The 16,754-nt window shown below is 37.0% G+C and overlaps 1 protein-coding gene and 1 pseudogene across 1 annotated transcript in view; one reads left to right on the top strand and one right to left on the bottom strand.

Annotated features, from left to right (window-relative positions):
* The window catches only part of LOC135200004 (glycogenin-1-like), a 247,778-nt gene that overhangs the window by 143,868 nt on the left and 87,156 nt on the right, over positions 1-16,754 (top strand). The window lies entirely within an intron of this gene.
* Positions 7,378-15,008, bottom strand: LOC135200001 (translocon-associated protein subunit alpha-like; annotated as a pseudogene).

Raw genomic sequence — 16,754 nt, 5'->3', positions numbered from 1 at the left:
CAATGAGGATCAGGTCATACAGAGTGAGACATTGTAAAGCTTCCTAGAGTAAGGAATGTGGATAGATGCAATCCAGGTCCAAAAATATCTTCGGAAATAAGGATACCCATCTCTGGTGCTAGGTGGACAAAAAAAAAAAAAAAAAAAAGTAGCACTTCCCTAATCGACCCCGATGAGATTGTTAACGCCTATGATTACCTAAAAAGTTGTTTCTACCTGATTCCTGTATTGAAAAGATTGTCAAGGAAACTAAGAGATATGCAGGTCAGCGCAACAATCGGGGCTTTAGGGCTATATTCAACATAGATATGATTCGAGCAAGTCATGCTATTATGTAGTACTTGACTGGATATGTATCAGCATCTCAGAGGCATAAGTACTGGCAAAGACATGAGGACACCAACAATGCACTGGTGATAAAAGCAATGTCCAGGAATACGTTTGATGATGTAATGAGGTACACTCACTTTGCCAAAGTGGAACAAGCCTACCTACTAACGACCCCTTCTGGAAAGTAGCAATGCTTTTCAACACTATAAATGATACAGCAGCAAAGTATGTTGAGAAGCCAGAGTTTGTCAGCGTTGATGAATCAATGGTAAGGTATTTTGGCCCTCATCCACTGAAGCAATTCATGAGAGGAAAGCCAACACGCTTTGGCTTCAAAGTGGGGGTCATGGCGACAACAAGTGGTGAGCTCAGAAGCTGCACCTCATAAATCATATGGAGGAGCCAAGACTCAGATGTTGAGCTACAGGATGGGACAGGGACCTGATGTTGTCTATGGTTTAGTACAGAAAGTTAATCTGCCAGAAGGATCAAAAATTGTGGTAGATAATCTTTTCACCAGCTTTGATTGATGGACAACCTGGCAAATGACAGGAATATTGGTGTGTTAGGCACAATGAGGCAGATCAGGCTCCTCCACGTTGCTGTTCCATCAAAACAGGAGGCTTCAAAGATGAAGAGGGGTGATAGTAAGTCTCTCTACATTGATGAAGAAAAAGTTATTGTAGCCTGGAAAGACGGAGGACCTGTCTACATTGCAAGCAACTATGTTGATGCTGAACCTGTTGGAAAGTGCAAAAAGTAATACAATATATATATGTAGCAGAATCCACAAGGAGTAAATAAAAGACCAGGAACCGAGCGCTTTCGTGTTATCTAACACATCTTCAAGGGTACACTTGAAGATGAGTTAGATAACATGAAAGCGCTCGGTACCTGGTCTTTTGACTCCTTATGGATTCTGCTACATATCATGTCACATGCTATAAAGTACTTAACCACAATATATATACATATCTATATATATATTATATAGTATATATATATAATATATATATATATATGAGAAATTGTAGTTTCAAGATATTTGAAATTGTTATGTGTCACATTATTTACCTCCAAAATATATACTAAAGACTTATCACCATTGTTGTGTTATATTGTTCTGTGGATTGATGTATAACATATTTCTATTATTTTTAGACAATTTTTATAACAGTAATTCTTTTTCCAAGATACTTCTCCGGGATGCAAAACTTGAAAATCGAAAGTAGATCAGCCTCACTTGCTGAAGGTATATAATACCCACATGGGTGAAGTGGATCTTATAGATAGCTTAGTGTCCCGGTATGCTATGCATTCACACACGATCCAAAAAATGGTACTGGTTCCTGAATGTCCAGATGGTGCAAGCCTGGCGTATGTACAGGAAAGTTGGATGCATACTCGACCTAAAGGTCAGAGGAAAGATACCCCTCCTTGATTTCATTAGGTTTTGCGTGGAGATGCTGGTGATAAATCATGGTGAATCCAAGAGGATAAAAATGCTGCCCACTATTCATGCTCAACAAAACAGAGATACAAGCCGATATGATAACACTGGCCACCATACCATCAAAACGCAACAGAGAAATGTTTGCAAGGGATGCAAGTCAAGATCCTTCTACAAATGCAGGAAATGTGATGTTGGACTCTGCGCTAACTGCTTCTCCATTATATTCATTAGACATTTCCAGGGTTACGACGCCTATAACGCTCATCTGGCAGATGAAATATGACACCAAAAATGTAAAATAATCAACATTTGAAGTTTTTTTTTATGAAAAATGCAATAAGAATGCAGTTTACATAGTTTTCAATGCACCCAAAGCACTAAAAGTAAGGTTTTCTTGGGATTTTTTATGATGTTCCGGCTTACGAGGATTTTCGGCTCACGACGCGTCTCAAGAACGGAACCCCCATCGTAACCTGGGGACTGCCTTACTTAGTTGTTTAAAACTAAAATGGCATTGTTTCAAATGTTCTGATTTCAGACCATTATTTTTCACCTAGATAGTTTAGCTTTAAAAAAATAAGCCAATGCATCAAAATTCAAAATAGTAACAGTTTTTATAGCATTTTAGATTTTTCTCTCAAATTTTATGTTTTTTTGGGGGGTGGGGGCAGACTGAATTCTTGAAATGGAGCAGAAAGCTAAACAAAATTAATTGAACTCCATAGTAAAAACTTCACAATTATTGTGTTTTAAATTACTTTTGGAATATATGTATATAACTCCAGGGCTACTTCCCATGAGTACATATAATATACGTATCAAAAAAACAAAAAAAAAAAAAAAACCCTACTTCCCACAAATATATTGGAAAAATTGGACTTCATTCTTCATACAGGACTTATAAGTAAGTCAAGTTTCAAATTTCATAAAAAAATCCAACCGGATCTATGCTCGAGAAGTAATGGGTTAATTTTAGGATTTGAAATTTAATTAGGAACAAAGAAACGAATTAGCGATTTTAAACTATTTTCCTCATAATTTTTAAAGGATAAGGGCTAAAATGATTAGGATTACTTGGGGTCTTTCTCTGGCTAAATAATGTGAATTAACAGTATTTCTCCATGACTGAAAAAAGCTGTTTGGTCCATAAATTTTGCTGATGTTAATCATGTCGAATGAAATACTACAGCACCTCCACCATTAATAGGAATTGAATACAGACTTTAGCACAAAGGCCAACAATGGGACCTAAGAGGTCATTCAGCGCTGAAACGGAAATGAGCAGTAAAAGTTTTGAAAAGTGTAACAGGAAGGAAACCTCGCAGTTGCACTGTGAACCAACTTTTAGGAGAGGGTGGAATACAGAGAATATGAAAGGAGGCACAGTAAAAGAACGAAAGGGGTTGCAGCTTGGGGCCGAAGACACACTGCAAAGAACCTTAAATAATCTTACAGTGCACTAACGGTACTACCCTCCTAGGGGAGTCAAGACTAAGATTACCAAAAGTCATGAGAACATTTTCAAAATCTTCCAGAAGACTTTTTTTTCCAATATAGAATAAATCGGTATTAATTTTAAGACGAGTATTCACTAGTGTTTTCGAGGTTTCAAATGTACTACATACGAACTCTAAATGCAACTAGTTCCCTCTAGTTAGTTGCCATAAGTATATTTCTGCAATTATCAAGGATTCTAGTACCTTTGTTACGTAGTATCCCAAGTTTGGGAAATTAGAATACGATGATATGCCCTATTGGTAGGGGGAATTTATTTCGCTAGATACGTACTTTTGTCAGGAAATAATTCTTCCTTTGACAACTCGTTAAAAAAAAAAATGTTTTTACAGATATTACATTACGCACACTCCTGTTCATGCAAACCCATTTCGGAAGTAATTTTAATTTTAGCCAAGATGCTCTATAAGACAATTTTATTTAAATTTCAATAATGTACGAGTATTTTAAGGGCATCTAACCTTATGCACATAATGCTTTGCTTAAATTAATTCAGGTAATGTTTGATAGTAAAGAGGTTTTAAAGGTGTAACAGGAGGAAAACCTTGCAGTTGCTATATGAAATGGAAAGTAAGATGGAAGAATGAGAATATGAACAGAGGTATAGTAAAAGGAATGAAAGGGATTACAGCTTGGGGCTGAAGGGACTGCAAAAACCTTCAGTAATGCCTACAGTGCACGGAAGGTGCCATCACTTATAAGGGGGACACTTATTACATAGGCTGGGAACATTAGAAAATAAAAAAAAGAGGGAGGAGGTGCATCCAGTCATCCCCATCTCTCCCCAGACCATCCAGCAATGAAAGACTGAAGAGAAAGTGACTCAATGAACGGAGTCACTGCGCTACAGGGATAAAAGCTGAAGAGCCTTTTGCAGTGAAGATATGCTACCTCACAACAAAGGGACCTTCTTACTTCTCTTTGTTTATAGCCAAAAATCAGGGGACCAACCTTCAAACTAATCATAAACTTGTCAGTTAGATGCTTCTCCCCACTTTGCAAAGTGCACATAATTGATGTGGATCAATACTATGGGCTGGCATAAATCCACTCTAAACATGCCCATGCCCTGGACACCTCATAAAGTCAGATCTCCCAGGCACCAATTCAAGCTCAACATTCTCCAAAAATAGTACCAGTATGCACAAAAAAATTAAGACTGTCATTTCTTTCTCTCTCTAAGTCTCAGCTGAAAACCCTGACAAACAGTCAATAGGACTCCAAAGGGAAATAAGAGGAAAAGATAAAAAGTGAATAAATATAGGGGAATGAAAAATAAACCAATACATCTAAATTCAGGAGACATCGGTAGACAGCAGGAATAAATCTGCTCCAAGCATAAACACCTGGGAAAATTAGGCTCCACAACTATACCACATCTTAGCTGTAGCCAAAATAAAATGTGGTTAACCTGATCCCAGAAAATGGCGAGACAATTACAGCAGCATCCTGCCAGTGATGAAAGCAAAATCAGTTAGGTCAGGTAAAGAGGAGTACAGGTGGTCCCCGGGTTACGACGGGGGTTCCGTTCTTAAGACGCGTCGTAAGCCGAAAATCGTCGTAAGCCGGAACATCGTCAAAAATCCTAAGAAAACCTTACTTTTAATGCTTTGGGTGCATTAAAAACTATGTAAACTGCATTCTTATGGCATTTTTCATAAAAAAACCTTCAAATATTGATTATTTTGCATTTTTGGTCATATTTCATCTGCCAGATGAGCATTGTAGGCGTCGTAACCCTGGAAATAATGTCTATTGACAAGTGTCGTAACCTCGGAACGTCGTAAGCCGAGACCGTCGTAACCCGGGGACCGCCTTACAAATGTTATTTATCATTGTAGTACATTTTATGCAAGTCATAGCGAACTCATTTACATCTAAAGGCCTGTCCACACGATCGGGCCTGATCGGCGGACTTCCCCTCTAACAGGCTCACTTGACGGGCAAACCGTCAAATTGCCCGATGGGTCTTGTAGCAAAATCACCATGGTGGTGCCCGATTGCTTGAACTTCGACCCTGGCAGACGTATGTTTAACATATACATTTCTTTTACCGAGCCATTCTTTGCACCATATTCTCTTCTTTTTCATCAAACACAAAGCAATTATCATGCTACACTATCTTCTTCTTTGCGGTAGGCACCATGTTTATCGTACCGCATTGAACACACTACTGGCATCATTGGGTACGTCCACCTCTCAATAGCCCCACCTGTGTGGACAACATCCACAGGTAAGCCCGCCAGAATTTGCCCGTCAACCCCAGAGCACGCCGATCAGGCCCGCTCGTGTGGACAGGCCTTTAGTTACAAGTCAATATTAATCATTATTCATGATTATCATAAACTAACGAGATGAAACTACGGTTACTTTCAAGCCTCCCACAGGGTTTACCAAAAGTATTAGTTCTTAGATAAGATATGAACTTATGAGCATGGTAAAGTTGAAAGAAACTGAACAGTTTGTCTTGAATGGTAATTTAAATTTTAAAATTTGATAATTGCATGTAGAAAATGAAACTTTGTTTCAGAATATCAGCTTAACTACAGGCATTCACATAAAAAATGTGTTTAAGTGCACTATGCATATACTAGAAGTTTGGGCATGAAGTTTGCCGTTAAACATTCATGAGCCAAAAGTGTGACCAACTCAAGACATGATCAGAACATTCAACTAAACATTCTTTACATTGTGTAAAATGCCATAATCAAGTGGTTGGTTTGATCAGTCGATTTATTGCTATCAAATTTTTTTTTTATTTATATACATTTTTAGCATTATGCCAAGCACTGGGGGAACTAAGGCCATTCAGCACTGAAACGAATTTATTACTCCATTAAATTTGCCCTTCATTACAGATGACGTGAGAGATGTTAGTCACCGACAGGAATAACTTTCAGCTGTCTTAGGGGTTACAGCTTTAGGTCCTTACTCATCATCTTCATTCCCACTGCACATAGTCCTGCTGCGAAAACTGAAGCATTGTTTGGTACAGAAGGGAGTTTTGTTTTGTTATGCAATACGGCAACTATTCTTACACCTGAACAATCAATAATGGAAGATATGGATTAATAGCCACAGAAACTATAAGATCATGGAAGGCACTCGCTGCCAAGTCATAAATATGCTTCCCATTATTAGTTTTAAAACCTTCAGTAGCTAACATACCATTCTTGGTCGTCAGCATGACACCTCAATATGGCGGGTAATACCAGACTACTGAAGTAAGTCTGAACTTGCCACTAATACCACTCGGTACACTGTTTATGTTACCCCATTTTCAGTTTCATAAATGTCTTCAAGTGTTCGGAAATGTTCTTTACAAAACAAATCTAATGTATAAAGCCATTGTTAACTTATCCACTCCACTCTCGTATTATGAAGGCTCTAACCAATTTATTTGTTTGTATTTTGTTTGTATGGTGTTTTTACATTGCATGGAACCAGTGGTTATCCAGCAACGGGACCAATGACTTTATGTGACTTCCGAACCACATCGACAGTGAACTTCTATCACCAGAAATAGAAATCTCTCACACCTCAATGTTATGCCCAAGAATCAAACTCGCAGCCACATAGGTGGCAGGCCAAGACCATACCAGTCACGCCACTCAGGCGCCAAAAACTCCAAAGCCAGAATTCCACTAATTCAGCAAAACTACCATATGAAAAGCATGATAAATGCTATGTGAAACAATGAACACGAGATAAGTGTGTTGAAGAGACACAAATGCCTGTACTCTATTTTTTCCATATGTCCATCTGCCTGTGGTGTTTGCGCATGGTAACACTGCATCCCAGGCTTTAAATATCATCCTATTTCGAATATTAAAGGTGTAATTCTTATACAGTAAATTATTAAAACACTTTTCAGTTGCAAATGTACACCCAGATATCCTTTTATTTACCTAAAACTTACACATAGCGTAACTATTTAAAGCCAGGGATGCGCGGTGTTACCATGGCGGATGGACAGATGAAAAAAAAACAGAGTATAGATAAACACAAGTTTACCTGTGGGGTGTTAACAGTTTTAGTAAATTGACTATACAGTCCTCTATGAGGAAAATAAGAAACAATTAAAAAAAGAAACCTTTTATTCCTCACTTGTTCAATTTTGATGGGGGACATATTCCTATAAAAGTAGCACAAAGTGAGAATCTAATACTTCTATGGAATCCAACCACAACCAAGCATTTCTTAACTGTTGGCCCCCAAAGCAGTTTTCAGGCATACTGACACTATGGCAATGTTAACAAATTTCCCATGTGAGCCTTACCCACAATGTCATCATGTCTGAAAAGAACTTTGGGGGCTTCTCGTTTAGTTGTTTGAACAGAGGTAGGACTATAAATATGGATTACAGCCAATGCCGACACACTTACACAGTTGCATATGAATGGTGTTATAAAAATCTCAAATCTAACCACAATCAACAAATTTTCACCATCACAGATAACAAAAATGAGGAATGATGATTCTTCATTCAACTCCTTCAGATTAAGCATAACATGGCTTTCACGCTGTTCTGCACTGCTCTGACGACTGTCCAGACCTGCCTGGCAGATATCACATAATTCTGGACTTGGAAGCTGAGTATCTTCAGGAGTTACCTCTGAAGGTTTACTTAGAACTAGCGATACGCTTGGTCTTTCGTTGCTGTGGTGACTGACGTGGGGTCTTCTCTGCAACAGAGAAAATGAAAATGCAATTGCAACTTTATTTCCATAAATTTTTCTTGTTTAGTTCATTAATTCTTTTACTTCAAGCTAAAATAACCTACATAACTTATTAACTATGCGTAATATTTTTTAATATTTGACAAACAAAACAAAAAAAACAAAAAACAAAAAAAGTTAGAAAAGTAGCTTTCTTTCAAAATTGTATGTTTATAAGGCTCACTAGAAGATATGAAATAAAAAGGTGTCTTCATGGCCATAATACATGTTATACATGTACGTATTCACTTATGAGAATGAGGAATAATAATGACCACGTTTCCACAAATGATGGTATGATCTAACAATGCTCAAGACCTGTATACGGTACTGTGCCTAGTTGTTGACACATACAATTCAACTAACTACAAAGATTTCCAATATCTGTTAAGTACAGTATTATGCCAATCAAGTACATTTATAATAAAAAGAAATATAAACTATCTAGCATTTTCATCATCTAAAAACCCAAATACATCTCAAGAGATAAAATACTTACTGAGGTCATCCAGGACCTCCTTGGGAAGCCAGTCATAGTCGACTCCATCCTTTTTGTTGGTACCCATCTCCATGAGAGGCTTCTTGCTTGCCTTCTTGCGTCCAAATGAGGAGAGAAAGTGATGACCAGCAACAAGCAACAAAACAGCAAAGGCCAACATGAACACATACAGGAAGAAGGTTTCTCCATCCATACCCTCATCAATTTCAATAATATTGACTGTCTGGTTGAACACTGGTTCCACAAATATATTGCCATCCTGAAATAAAGGTAAGATAAGTCACTGTCAGTCATCTCCAATCCTCCATGACATTTCATTGTGCAAAAAATATTACAGACATCATACTGTATTTCAAGATACCCTTCATACTGTATTTAAAGATACCCTAAGAAATATTGAGCAACCACTATATCCTAAAATAACTTTTGCTCTACATCCTGTATAACCAACTACAGCATCATGATATGCTAAGTTGATGGTCAATCCCCAAAGGACGTCCAGCGCAAGCTTCCCAGCTGGGAAAGTAAAAACTGTAACATAAACCAGTAAGCTTCCTGGCGAGGTTTGAACAGCCCTATTTGTAAGGGATGGCAGTGAAGTTCTGGATGTAAAATGAGAAGTCCATGGGATAACGGAAGGAAGCATCAATAGCATCCAAAACGAAGTCTTTGTCGCCATTGTTTGTGAAGCCAACTAGGAACTCGACAAGCTTACCAGCAGGAAGTTCTGAAATACAAAATCAATTTTTAACACTATGAAAAATGACTTCTGCATAGATATAACAGAATTTCCCATTCAACAAACTGTAAACCTAATATCGAGTATCTCCCCATACAATAAAAACTTTAGCTAACTGGGCTATTTGTCAAAGTACTGTAGATCAAATCATAAACTTTGAATGACATTTTTAATGCAGTAACACTGTAAACTGAAATAAGACTTGGCCTCATTGTGAAAAACAGCATCTAAACACTGAGCCAGAAAATTACCAATTTCATATACTGCAACTTCTCATCAATTACTATATAAAATACAAGCCAGAAAATACCACTGTAAGTCTGCCAGAAACATTAAAACTTCACCCTTTGCCTTTCCAAAGCAATGAATTAAATCTGCAGTCCTTGGGGTTGAAATTTTTTTTTTTTTTGTTTTTTTTCCTCAATACTTATGTTCTCCAGAAAGAGACAGTTTTTAGTGAAAATTTTGCTTCCAAAGGCCAATTAGGCTGTGAATATGAATATTACATGCTTATTTAGTGCTAGGAAAGCAAAACCACTAGCAATACTAGTTATGAGGACAGGTACCATCACTTGGATTGATAACAAAGTATTAACAATTGTGCTTCTTACTGACAATGACATTATCTATACTTTAAATACTTCAAGTACTACAGCCCTAAACCAGTAAATACTATATACTGATTACAGTTCTCTAATATATCAACTTAAAAGAGCCAAGAAATAATATACCATACCTGCTCCAGTGCCAGTGGGTTTTGTAAAGAGAATGATGGTATCAGCATCGGGGTGAAACCTTTTGCTTCTTCCTCCTCCTCCTCCTTCTTCCTCTTCTTCCCCTTCCGTTGTTTCAACTTCTACTCCAGTTCCATCAGCAACATTCACTTCATCGTCATCTTCAATGATGTCATCTTCCTCGCTTTCAACTTCATCCTCTTGAGCATAAGCCACTAAATTACCTGGAAGAGAAAAGGGAAAATAATCTGCAAGCTCTTTTTACAACACAGATGCTACACGAAGTTCTATTTTCATATCAATCCCTTACAAACAAAGGTGTAACTTTCCTATCTACATGAGAGGAAGAAGAAAATTATTTCAAAGTGGACTGAACACAAGAGCACAGTACAGTAGTATTACAGATTCTTATGACAACCTTACAATACAGATAGTACTACTTTAATCCAGGACAGTAAAACTTTCAAATTTCCCTAAGTTGTTATTCTTGGAAAAAAAAAAATTACATTTGCAGTTATTTTTACAGGGGGTTTAAACAAATCATTCATATCTGAAAATATTACACTGGCAGGTAGCATGTACAGTAAGAGCCAGAACAGGAACACCCAAGAAAACCCACAATCAAACAAAAAGACACCTGGGTTCTTATGTAAATAATATGCATTATTTAAAGAATGACTAGTATTTTATATGACTGAAACTGTCTCTCTTTCTAGTTGGAAAAAGCCATTTGTATACAACAAAAAACTCTGCACTGTATAAATACTAATAGAAAACAAGCTATATATTAATTTCTAAAAACATAATTCTTTTCTGATCTATAATAGGAAAAAAATCCTTTAAAACACGTTTCTCTTATGCTGTAAGTCACCTGGCTGAGAGGTGTCTACTTATACCCAGCAAGTGTGATTTGGGCTTGTTGCCAACACTCAACTGGCAAAATGTGAGAAACTATGAGTGAGTTAACTACAAAGTGCATTTATGTATACACCACCACCCTTACACCATTAACATACTACAGTACTCTCACTAAGGATAGGGTTGCCGTGGATGATGTGTAATTGCTAATTGTGGGAACACTTTCTAAGAGAACAAAACCATATCACAAAGACATTGTGTAACTAGTATACATCTTGCTTGTTAGTTTTTCCCAACAAAGAATTATTCTTCAACCACCGATATCACACATTTGTCATCAGAGTTTTCTGATGCTAACTTAATAATCTTTTTTTTTCTTTTTACAGGATGTTGACAGGATGCCTTATCTGGCCTAGGTCTGAGAAGAGTGAGGTAGGAAGAAATATGATCTAAACCCCGAAAGAAACAATATCCACTTATGGAGATCATGCCAAGAGAAGTTGGGGAATCCACAGTTGGGCACTATGTCATAAGAATTGCTGTTACTACCAAACTACACAATTTTTCTCTGAAAAAGTAGTCACTAAAGACTGCCAACCAAATTAACTCTGACTTTGGCTTGCTGAGAATGTCAGTACAGTATTTGCCACCCGCCCCCCCCACCCCCCCCACAATAACTAGAAACAGCGGATAGTTGAAAACTTTACAAAAATGCTTAAAACTGCCTATTTAGTTAGTTGAAACTCAAGAAAAACGTTCTAAAATGCTTATACCTGTTTTTTATACGTATATATAATTTACCACAAAAACTGCATTTTATGGTGATAAAAAAAAAATTGTGGATACTTCTTGAAGAAAAATAACACAAATAGGCTAATTTTTTTGCGAATAATGGGGGTATATGTTCTAGAGAGGAATCTGCAAATACGTACGTCCACGCACACCCTAATCTAAAGACATATGAAACTCATAAGTTTTACAGTTCTTTCCAAAATAAACTGAAGAAAATGAGATGGCAAGAACACTGATTAGTGGACAGAGGCAGGAACTTATGTAGATAATTATAAAAACTATTCTAGACTGGAGTTAACCTATTAATGGATTCCAGTAAGCCTACCTGGGGTTGCGCATGCACTGGGGGCAAAAGTTAATGTTAATTCCTTAAAATGGTATTACAGGAAAGGACTGTAACACAATACCATATTGGAAAAGGTTATTTTCATACTGATTTGACACAATATGAGGCATTTTTATCACCATAAACTCCACTCTCACAACCACCACATCACTGACACATCCCAAGTTAATCTTTTCCAAGTTCATTATGATGAACATGATGTACTGAAGATTATCCTATCTATAGTCCTTGTGGTTTTGTTAAGGGTATCGGCGGGGTCGAGGATTAATTTTGAGTGACGGTGTTCAAACTTCCACAGGTGGTACCTCTAGCTTGACCGAAGGACACAAAATTTCAGGTGAATTGGATGAAAACTTTTTTTTAACGAATATTTTTCTTTTAAACATAAATTTTTTTTCTTAAATTACATCTCTTTTATTTATCATTCAATTAAATAAAGTAATAGCAGAAAGTTTAATTCTTATCAAATAAAATGGCAAACTCAAAAATCTAATATGTGATGTATGCTATTTAAAAAAAATATTTTTAAAAATGTAATAAAAAATACGATAAAATTATATAGTATTAAATCTTGGTGAAAACTTTTAAGAGAAAAAAGAAAAATAAATTTGCCAATGTGTTCTCTCACTATCTTTATTCAAATTGCTTTTTAGAGTATTAAAATCCATTCATAAATAAGGGAGTTTTTGGAATTTGAATGTAGAAAAATGTGTTTAGAGAAAAATGCAGTTAAAAGTTTTCCTAACCATTTATTTTGCTTTTAGAAGCATATAAAGTTTCTTGGAAAAGCCTACATGGCACCTGTTCCCCTCTCTTTTATAAGAGATATTATTCCCTCTAAAAAAAATTGATGTCCAAAAGTCTGAGGAAATGTTGCAATCGACTGAAAATAACAAATACACGATTACATAAAACAAATATAACAATTCTCTCTCGGGACAACTGCCTCGCATCAGGAAGAGTTGCCATCTCTATCAGGAAAACATATTGTACGGCATACGAAACAAAATGCAATGGAAAGAAATAAAATACTTGAAGAATGAATGCAAATAGAAACAGTAAAACTCTACTTGGGTGTGGCCTTTAAACCATTTAAAAAGCTTTGTATTGATATTATCTTTCGCGTGGCAATGGCCCGATCCCAGATCTGTGGAAATATGACAATAACTCATTTTCACGAATTTGAGCCAATATCATACCAAAATTACAGGCCGCCAATACCCTTAAGCTAATTATATTGACAAATGCAAGCCCCTCAGAATGAAATGGCATCTGTCAAGTTTGTGACTCCTTATGAACTACTAGTTAAAAAAGCAGTGGGTTCAGAAAATCCATGCTACACCACAAGAAAGGCTTCAAACCTTAAGTTACTAACAACAGAATTAAAATAATTTCATTTTTCCTGGCTACAGAGATGAAAACAACCTTAGAAATAAGATCAAGGTTAGTAAATTTACAAGGCTAAATGCTAGGATACTCTAAAATTAATCAGTCATGCTTAGTACTGATGTTATTCAAATTCTGAGGTAAGAATTATTCTATCAACTGTGCCACTCTTCTGACTAAAAATGATGACGAATTTCCCAATCTTCCAAGGTTGGGTCAATCGCCACTGCTAAATTATGGATCAAAGAGTCTACCCTAGCATAAGAGAGCAAGTAGGCTAAATACAAAACCCACCAGCACCTCAGTATAATAACCATGCATCTCCTCATCACAATACGCAAGAAATAATTAAGTACCTAATACAGGTTAGGTATGTGTTACCTGTATCATAAGGGTTTAGGTTAAAATAGTTTTGGAGGGTCTACAGTGGGAAAGATCAGACACAGTTTACAGGGCTATGCTGTATATCTAATTCTGATGTAGTTACATATTGAAACCAAAAGATCTTTAGGTCTTTCATTAACTTTTCCTCAACAAATGAAGTCTGGGTCACTCTTACCCACAAACATACTGCCTTCACTGTCAAACTTGAAGGCATATGCTAACTGTATGCAAAGCTAAGATTGGGGCCCAGCAGAAACCTTTTTTAAAATTTTGAACCTGGCATCCAGAACAGGTTGTGTGTGTGTGTGGGGGGGGGTTTTAGGCCAGTCAGGTTGGATTCAGGAATCTACGTTGTGTTACGATAAATCTTTGCAGTTCTCTCCATGATTAAAGCTCCAGTAAGTTTAGGTTGGGGAGCTAGCAAGGAAAAAGCTGCAGATTACCTAGTAGGTACCTAGGAGTTGAGGCCCTAAACCAGCTTAAAGGATGTTGTTAGTAGGTTTGACTAAAGGCGGGATCCTTTGGGACCAATCCAATGGTACCCTTAAGTGTGGTTAGGACTCTCTAAACAGCATTAATCGTTGAGGAAACCCAGTGAATGAATGAAACATTAAACTTATGCTACCTAGTAGGTATACCTAGCTCGGCTATAAAGCCAAGGAGAAGCGGCCTTAGCTACTAGCTACCCAAAAACACAGATGCAAAAAGGAAGCAGGTTAAAAGGCTAATAAATTAGGTTCATCTAAGGGCAGGAGGGACGATGCAAAATGTTTACCGTCGGTGCCCTAGGTACCTAATGCCTACAGTTTCCCACGTGAGATGCACTGACGGCACTTGGGCCTCTCCCTCTAAGGTACTAAAACCTATTGACTCAGATGCTCTGTAATCCTATAAAACCCGGCATATACTTAAGAATGTCCCGTCACACCACTCCTTTTTCTTAACCGTAAGGTTACGTTACGACCTGTAGGTACGTATGGACATCCATCCATATCGTATACCTTATAAAGATGACCCAGCTTAGCCTCCCCAGAGATGACCCTTGGTCTGGATATTAGTCTTCCGTTATGAGTCGAAGAGGGTTAAAACTGCTTACCTTCGTTGGTGATGGTAATGACGGCCGGTAATACTAGCAGTAATAGAAACAGCAACTTCCTCAACATGGAAAACATCTTGCCCCGACAGTCAATAGCGGTGAGCGTCAACCACACGTACGCAAAGACTTTCTCAACTACAAACACGGCCAGCCGTCTGCTGCTGAACGGAGAACGGGAATTATGGGTAACAGAGCATCGTGGCCAGCTACTCATTTAATATATTATTATTTTGTCATCATCTGCCACCAAATATAATCAAAATATTGGTAAATAAATATTTTAAAACTATCTAATTCACACGGCATATCAACGTGAAATGTTTTGACCCAAATAATGGAGGGAAAATGGTTAAATAATTTTGGCACCTGACGTTTACGTGAAGTGACGTGCCGGGTCTCCTGGACACGGAGACCAGAAATGAAACGGCCGTGGAACTATAGCTGACAACAAAGAAGAGAAAGTTGGTTATCCCTTCCTGTATTAAAGTGACTAATACTCACACATTTGCTATGAATATAATACATATGAAATTCTAATCATTACTATAGTCAAAATATTTGGTTATTTCCTTACTCTATGATGTTAATTTAACTACATTTTACATGGTTGGTTGGCAATTCTGCTCAACGTTGACGTTTCATATTCCTCGGTCACGCAAGTGGGACAAAGTTTTTTGCCGGGCGGACCCCATATACTCTAGGAACCCAGTTCATTGAAAACTGGAACTCTCAAAAGGGTTAATAAAGAGTGAAACATGTTTAGAAAATGTTAAACTCTTTCCAAAATAAAATCCAGATAGAAGAAAATCAGAATAGCCCAAAAAACAAAGATGATAAGAAAGAAACCAATATATAGCTATAATAATATATCAAATCATTTATCATAAAACTCATTCAGCTTGATAATGAAACAACAATGAAAACCTTTCAAAAGCAAATGAAAAATATTTTACAGGAAGAAGCAGAATGGGGATAATTTCATCCTGCATCATTATGAAGAGTCATAAAAAAGATAATTAAAAATTGCTCTAAGTAGTCACTGTAGTGCCGTATTCAAAAACAGATATGAACAGCAGCAAAAATAGAATGCAATACAGTTTACCCAGAAGTCACAGATGCAGGGAAAAAAAGATATTTGTAAGGGAGGCAGAACCAATATTTAATAATTTGCTTTAATTTTTATTCATTTGTTGAGTCATCTGATTCTCTAATAACTGGAGATGGAGGAAAAGAAAGTAAATTAGCTGTGAACACAAGGCAAATGCAATACATATGTAGTGTATGTATATACCAATGATGTAATTTTTAGATAATTTTTCTGAATAGGGTGCATCTAGGCTTCCATTGATTGAATAAGCACTTGCCATTTATTAATATGTACCAGGCAACATATTTCTGTTGTGTTTTTAACGTGGCCTTGTGGCCCTTAAATTCATATATCGATGACAAGTTCGCCGATATTCTAATCCACACCCTAAACAGTAGTAGTTAGTAGTAAGATGAGTCTCTGGGACGGCCCTTTCAATCATTCAGTTACATGTGGAGTACAGGCTTCATGCTTTACCGTAGGAGTTTGGGGGCAGCCAAAAACTCCAGCCAGGTCCAAGGGGGCGAACCCCCCGGTAATCGAAGGAGAAAATATGAGTTAAGAAACATTCTCTTGGGTCTCAATTTCCACTTAAAGTTTTTGGGAAATAATTTAGATTTACTAACAAAATAAAAGATACCGACCTGCTCAATTTAAAAATCTCTATTCTTTTAGAGCATACACTTAATTTTTTCAAGAAAACTTTTGAAAAGGCAATATACATCATCTATATTTCTTTGAAGTCCAAATCATTTTTGAAATTAGTGTTTTCATGAACTAGCCAGGGTTAGGCTAGGATTTTGGGTTAACCTGGAGG

The sequence above is a fragment of the Macrobrachium nipponense genome, chromosome 26, assembly GCF_015104395.2.
Source record: "Macrobrachium nipponense isolate FS-2020 chromosome 26, ASM1510439v2, whole genome shotgun sequence".
Taxonomy (NCBI): Eukaryota; Metazoa; Arthropoda; class Malacostraca; order Decapoda; family Palaemonidae; genus Macrobrachium; species Macrobrachium nipponense.
This window is presented reverse-complemented; position numbering and strand designations above follow the sequence as displayed.